Raw genomic sequence first — 7,354 nt, 5'->3', positions numbered from 1 at the left:
AGTACACTCCCTTGGAAAGTCAGGCAATAAACCAGACAATTGCTTATTCCAGAGCGGAGACTTGCTTTTGCATGAAATCCACAAAGTGGTAAACTGGCCAGATGGAGGGCCTGAGTGCTACCTGTGATGACTTCACAGCCATGTGCCACACCTGCTTCTTCTAACTTTAAAAGAGATAAAGAATCTTGAGCTTACACAGTCACAAATCATGTGGCATAAATCCCCAAATGGCCATCTCTGATTAAATAAAATCAAGGCAAGTGTGTTGGCTCACACCTGTAATCCCAGTATTTTGGGAGGCCAAGGCAGGAGGATTACTTGAGCCCAGGAGTTCAAGACCACCCTGGGCAACACAGGGAGACTTCATCTCTACAAAAAAATTTAAAAATTAGCCAGGCATGGTGGGACACTGATTTAGTCCCACTACTCAAGAGGCTGAGGCGGGAGGATAACTTGAGCGTGGGAGGTCAAGGCTACCATGAGCTGTGATCATGCCACTGCACTCCAGCCTGGCAACAAAGTGAGACCCTGTCTCAAAAATAAAATAAAATATCAGGTATTTTTGGTAAGGAACCAACCCTTCAAAGTCACCACATTTACCTGCTTGGATACTCCTACAGTGACTAAGGGATGGGAGGTCAGCTGTTGGCCTGATTTTTGCCAGAGAGATGCCACAGCATCCCCAAGTGGAATGCTGCATTGCAACATAGATGCTTCCCAAGGTCAGAGGCCACACGCAGTGAGCCTGCCCTTCCACACCCACAGGTGACTGAAACTAACCTGTGCTTAGTGGAAATTGTCATGTCTTCATTACTTGTATTCTCAGCTGTTCTCATATGTCTTTAGTTGGTATCTTCTTTAGACTAAATTAGTTGATTTTTTTCAGTCAGAAAAAAATACTTCCTGTATCTTTTCTTATTTTCCTACATGTCTATTACATTCTGTACCCAGTGGGTTCTCAGGAAATGTTGACTAACTCAAATTAATAAAACAATGTAAAGCAAACAGCATGTTCCTTTTTATTTTGCACTTTTGAAGTGTATTTATTTTCCTTGCTGATTTACTTTTTTGTTCAGGGATCCATGAATTTGATTTAAACTTTTAGCTATTAAAGAGAATAGAAAAATAATACAAAACAAAGTTAATTTGAATCTCCTGTGCTCTGGTATTATGCCCACCCATAGATCTTGGCACATACACATTAATACGTAATTAGCTCAGGCAAAATCCAAGCTATTCACCCACTTGAGGAAGCCTCAACTAATTAAGTCTCTTCATGGGGAATTAAGAAACTAAGACCTGGCCATTTTGTGAAGAGACGAAGACTGAGCAGTTGTGGCTGCATTGCCAACCTCAAGCAGCAGTCGGCTTCTCCACGTAGAACCCAGGAGTAGGAGGCTCACAACTGAATTTCTTCTCTCTCCCTACTCCTGTGAGATTTTTTTGATCTTCAGCTACATTTTTGACTTTGTGAGAAATTGTGTCATCAAACACAATGGCCAGCAACATTGCCAACAATGGATCCTGGCTCCATGAACTCCCGTGTGTTCATTGGAAATCTCAACACTCTTGTGGTCAAGAAATCTGATGTGGAGGCAGTCTTTTTGAAGTATGGTAAAACTGTGGGCTGTTCTGTTCATGAGGGCTTTGCCTACATTCCATGTTAATGAGAGAAATGCCCGGGCTGCTGTAGCAGGAGAGGATGGCAGATTGATTGCTGGTCGGGTTTTAGATATTAACCTGGCTCTAGAGCCAAAAGTGAACCAAGGAAAAGCAAGTGTGAAATGATCTGCAGCAGAGATGGACAGGTAACAGAACACCCTTCTCCATCCCCTCTACTCACCTCCTCTTTTGACTTGAACTATGACTTTCAGCGGGATTATTATGATAGGATGTACAGTACCCAGCACGTGTACCCACTCCTTCTCCTATTGCTTGGGCTGTAGTGCCCTCAAAACATGAGCGTGTATCAGCAAACACCTCACACAAGGGCAAAAGTGGCTTCAATTCTAACAGTGGACAGTGAGGATCTTCCAAGTCTGGAAAGTTGAAAGGAGAGGACCCAAATAAAACAAAAAGTGGATTCTCTCCTGGAAAACCCGGAAAAAATGGAAAAGGAACAGAGCAAACAAGCAGTCGAGATGAAGAATGGTAAGTCAGAGGAGGAGCAGAGCTGCAGCTCCATGAAGAAAGATGAAACTAACGTGAAGATGGAGTCTGAGGGGGTGCAGATGACTCTGCTGAGGAGGGGGACCTACCGGATGATGACGCTAATGAAGATCGGGGGATGACCCACCGATCCAGGATGGTGAAAAAGAGGCTGAGGAAGGAGAGGATGACAGAAACAGTGCCTAAGGCGAGCATGACGCTTAGGCACATAGTGGGGTTTAGAAATCTTATCCTGGGCCAGGCGCGGTGGCTCACGCCTGTAATCCCAGCACTTTGGGAGTCCGAGGCGGGTGGATCACGAGGTCAAGAGATCGAGACCATCTTGGTCAGCAAGGTGAAACCCTGTCTCTACTAAAAATACAAAAATTAGCCGGGCATGGTGGCGCACGCCTGTAATCCCAGCTACTCGGGAGGCTGAGGCAGGAGAATTGCCTGAACCCAGGAAGCGGAGGTTGCGGTGAGCCAAGATTGTGCCATTGCACTCCAGCCTGGGTAACAACAGGGAAACTCCGTCTCAAAGAAAAAAAAAAAAAAAGAAAAAGAAATCTTATCCCATTATTTCTTTACCTATGTGCTTGTCTAAGATCAAATTTTTCACCAGATCCTCTCCACTGTCTCCCCATCCTTGTCCTTCGCAGGTTCATTAATTTATATTGCCCTGCGCCTAGTCCCATTTTCACTTCCTTTGATGCTCTTAGTAGTTTTATTAAGTCTTACCCTGTAATTTTTGCTTTTAATTTTGATACCTCTTTATGACTTAACAATAAAAAGGATGTATTTTTTTTAAAGTAAAGAAAGAAACTAAGACCCAAGCACTTGTTCTTTTACGTTCTCTTTTCTTTTTTCCTTTCTTTCATGAATTTACCTGAAAAATATCCAAAAAGGCTCAGATGGAAACTAAATGTGTACTTTCTTGTAACAGTGAAACTCAGCCACAATATTTCATGAGCAAGCCCTTCTCTTTAGCTATGAATCTGGAGAGAAAAAGACTGGATGACCAGGCCAAGGGGGAGAGCGTAGAAGCGGGAAAAGCACAGACCTGTGGGAGCAAACTGCAGGCCACCTCTGCAGACATAGCTCCATTTCATGGAGACCTGGCAGCTCCAAGGGCATAGAAATTTTATTCCATTCGCTCATCATCCCTTTGTCTCTCTCCTGCCTCCACCCATTCCATCCCCATCTTTGCTTAGACAAACCCACTTCCCTTCTCATAGAGAAAAGAAGGAACTTGTTTGATAAGGGTTGGTTAGGTTAGGTTCTGAATTTAGGGGTCCCTGTTTAGCAATGTTACCTCATTGTCTCAGTTACTATCCCTATAAACTTAGCAAGTGGAGTCCAACAGTTACTTGGAGAAAGACCCAGAACTCTTAAAACGCAGTGTTTCCATTTTCCCAGGCATATTAGTCTGTTTTGTGTTGCCATAAGAGAATATCTGAGACAGGGTAATTTTTAGAGAAAAGTGGCATATTTGGCTCATGCTTCAGCAGGCTATACAGGAAGCATGGTGCTGGTACCTGCTCAGCTTCTGGTGAGGGTCTCCGGAAACTTTTACTTCTGTTGGAAGGCAAGGGGAGCCAGTATGTCACATGGCAAGAGAGGGGGCAAGAGAGAAAAATAAGGAGGTGCCACATTCTTTTTAACAACCAGCCTTTTTAGAAACTAAGAGTGAGAACTCAATCCTATGAGAAAGGTGCCACGCTTTTCATGAAGGATTGTTCCCCCAGGACCCAAACACCTCCCTCCACACCCCTCCTCTAGCACTGGGGATCAAATTTCAACATGAGATTTGGAGGGGACAAATATTCAAAGTATCTCACCAGGTAAGATTGCACCAGCACTAACGAAATTCTTTGAGAACACAGTTGTGTTTTAGAAGCTTGTTATAACTCATTCCAGAAAGGACAAGTTACGTATTTGGTGATGCTCTTGTAATGATCATAGGCAACATTACGGTTAATATGATAAGTGAGCACAAGCCGTAATAGAGCAGGTAAAGCAAGGGAAGGGAACCATTAAAAAAAGATGTCCAAATAAGCAGAACCCAAATCTCAAGAACTGTGCCCTTTCTCAAATAGCCTTATGAGAACTGAGAACTGGGCAATAGCGGGGGAAAAAGGAGAAGAAATGAACTTAGCCTGTTCCTTCCTATTGCCTGTGTTTGGTTTTCTGAGAAATGTCTTTTGTAGTACAGTTTTAGTATATTTGCTATCAGCAGAAGCTTGTAGAATACTTCCTTCATTAAAGTACAGAATTTGATTCAATAATCCATCTTGAAATCAGAACTTAATTACCTGTTGTGGAATAACATAGGTTACATAGAAATTTCTCTTAGTAATCAGAGAAAGGATTATGATTTTTTTTAAAAGCAAGAAACAGGGATAGAAAGACCAAGAGAAAGAGAGCTAGAAAAAAAAAAAAAAATGAACAGCCAAATCTAATTTCTGCTAAAGTGGGGCCCAGTTGCTTACACAATATCATGTTTTTCATTAATAGGTGTATGTGAGGGTGCAGTGAATGTCTAGGCAAGACACATGATGCTTTCCTCCCAAGTCTTTCAGAAACTTTCTTCATTCACTCCCAGAACAACCCATCCCTCTTAGCTTTCTGATCATTTGCAGCAAGATGTGGAGAATGAAGGCTGTCCAACCACATAGACCATGGCTGGTCTAGATTGCATCCAAGCATTAAATCTTGCCCTTAATGTCAAGAACAGACATCTGGCCTTTCTAAGAAAAGGCCACAGCTCTCTAACGTCTTTCTGGCCAAGGACTTGTGCTCCACTTCATTCACAGTTGGGGATTGGGAAGCAGATCCAGAATGGAAGAGGTTGCTAACACTAAAAAGTAATCCCCTGTTTACTTTAATGATTGTGAAGAAACTGATTTGTTGAGGGTAACTGAAAAACACGTGGAAGAAGGTAACAACTGCCTAGATGCTCACATTTGACAAAGAAAGGATACGGAATGAAAATTAAATGAAAAGAGAACATTCTCACTCTGCCCCTCCAGTCCCCCTCACATGGTAAACCACTGTCCCCCATTCTGTGTCCTTCCCAAAATTATTCTCTGCTTGTATAGACACATCCATACTATATGAATATTTTTTGTGGGGGTGGGGGCGAGGGGATGGGGTTGTTACCAAAACTTGGGTCATATCTACAACTTGCTTTTTTTCACTTAATAATAAATTGTGAACATCTTTTCAGGTCAGTATAGAGAGAACTACAATTTTTTTTACTAGATGCTTAGTTTTCCATTAATGAATATTCCACCAAAATCATCATTTAAATCTATTCCATTATTTGTATTCTTACAAATAATACTGCAATATGTATGTGTGTCTATAATACATTTTTATATAGTTGAAGACAGCCCAAGAATCAGGACTGCTGGTTTATATAGTATGCAGTTATCTTTCCAAATTGCTATATTATTTTAATAACCAATACTTGCCCCTTTCTCCTCACCTACATCAGTTATACATTATGTATCTTTTGAATGTATGCCAACAGACGAAAAATTTACCTCTTCTTCCTTTGCAATTATTAAATTACTAACTTAAGTAATATATGTTTATAGGTCTGTTATGAACTAAATTTTGTGTTCCTCTGACCTCTCGCCCCCACCACCAATTCATAGACTGAAATCCTAAACCCCAACGTGATGGTATTTGGAGGTGGGGTCTTTGCAAGATAATTAGGTAATGAGGGTGGAGCCCTTATGAATGGGATTAGTGCCCTTATAAAAAGACACAAATGAGCTTGCTTTTTGTCTCTCTCCTCAACATCATGTAAGGGTGTAATGAGAAGGTACCATCTGCAAACCAAGAAGTGGACCTACACCAGACACCAGATTTGTTGACTCCTCAATCTTGGACTTCCCAGTCTCTAGAACTGTGAGAGTCTATGGTAATTTGTTACAGCAAACTGAACTAATACAAAGTCTCTTGAATTTCTTCTTAGTTCATTTATATCCCTGCTCATTTTATTGTGTTTTTCTTAATCATTTGTTAAAGTTTTATTTTTTTCTATATTTGTAATAAATAATGTCTCCCAGTCTGTTGCTGGTTTTTGTACTTTGTATTTGTACAAAAAATGTTTTGTACATTTTTCTTTTGCTGAGGAAAAGGTTTCAAATTTGTGAGTCAGATCTGTCAATCATTTATTTATGGTTTCCAGGTCTTATAGGTCTGTCTTAGGAAAATCTATCTTGCCACCTAAATATGCTCTTCTTTATTTTATTGCTCTTAAATATACACTTAATTTGTTTTTAAAATTATAACAATAATGCACAAATTTATGCTAAAATGTTTCAAATAACACAGATGAATAACAGTAAAAATTATTTTCACTATTTACTTGCTAATCTATCTCACTTTTCTCCCAGGAGATAAACCTCCATTAGTACAGAAGACATTTTTGCCTTGTCATATAGATTCATACTTTATCTCATTTTCCAAAAGGGTTTAAGACGGTTTTCAAAGATATTAACAACACAGAAAAAATATATTGTAAATTTCCTAGGAGTTAATGTGATAAAAGGGGAAATGATCCAGGCTCAAAAGGTAAAAACAAACCACATGCTCATGAAAAGCGTGATTTCTAATTCTGAGATCTGAGAACGTTGTCTTACTGGGAGGACTTGGTAATGCAATGAACAAGATCCTCATAGTAATCACAACCAATATTTCATTTAGCTTTCTTACAAGAGCATTTAAAGTCAATGGCATCATTCCATTTAATCAACTTAATATGAGTCAGTATCAACACCTACATGTTACCCCCTCTCTGATAGGCTAAATTTTGAGTGACAGATTTATAATACAACATTAATTTTATGAAGACAGGAATCAGGGAAGGGAGCAAAAAGTACTGCAATCTTTTCCTTTCATGAAAAGTGAGTTAAAGTAATTGTTTTTGCTGTGATTTTGATAATTAAATGGACTCATGAAAATGGTTGCAAATTACTTTATAGTAACCATTAATAAAACTAAAGCCTTATTTTTTACCCTCTGAATTATTGTGAAAGATAAGCAAAAACAAAGTTCTGCTTATACTGAAAAGAGAACTGAATTTTAAAAACGGCAAAGGAACCAAAACAGAGCCACAAAATCACATGACAGTGGTCAAAACAATTATGACAATTTAAAACTCTTATTAAAAGGCAAGATTTGTGGGAATGCAAAT

At 39.7% G+C, this 7,354-nt stretch overlaps 1 pseudogene; it reads left to right on the top strand.

Moving 5' to 3' along the window:
- Positions 1-1,480: 1,480 nt before the first annotated feature.
- LOC101041946 (heterogeneous nuclear ribonucleoproteins C1/C2 pseudogene) lies at positions 1,481-2,373 on the top strand (annotated as a pseudogene).
- The last annotated feature ends 4,981 nt before the right edge of the window (positions 2,374-7,354 follow it).

This window comes from Saimiri boliviensis, chromosome 15, assembly GCF_048565385.1.
Source record: "Saimiri boliviensis isolate mSaiBol1 chromosome 15, mSaiBol1.pri, whole genome shotgun sequence".
Classification (NCBI taxonomy): Eukaryota; Metazoa; Chordata; class Mammalia; order Primates; family Cebidae; genus Saimiri; species Saimiri boliviensis.
This window is presented reverse-complemented; position numbering and strand designations above follow the sequence as displayed.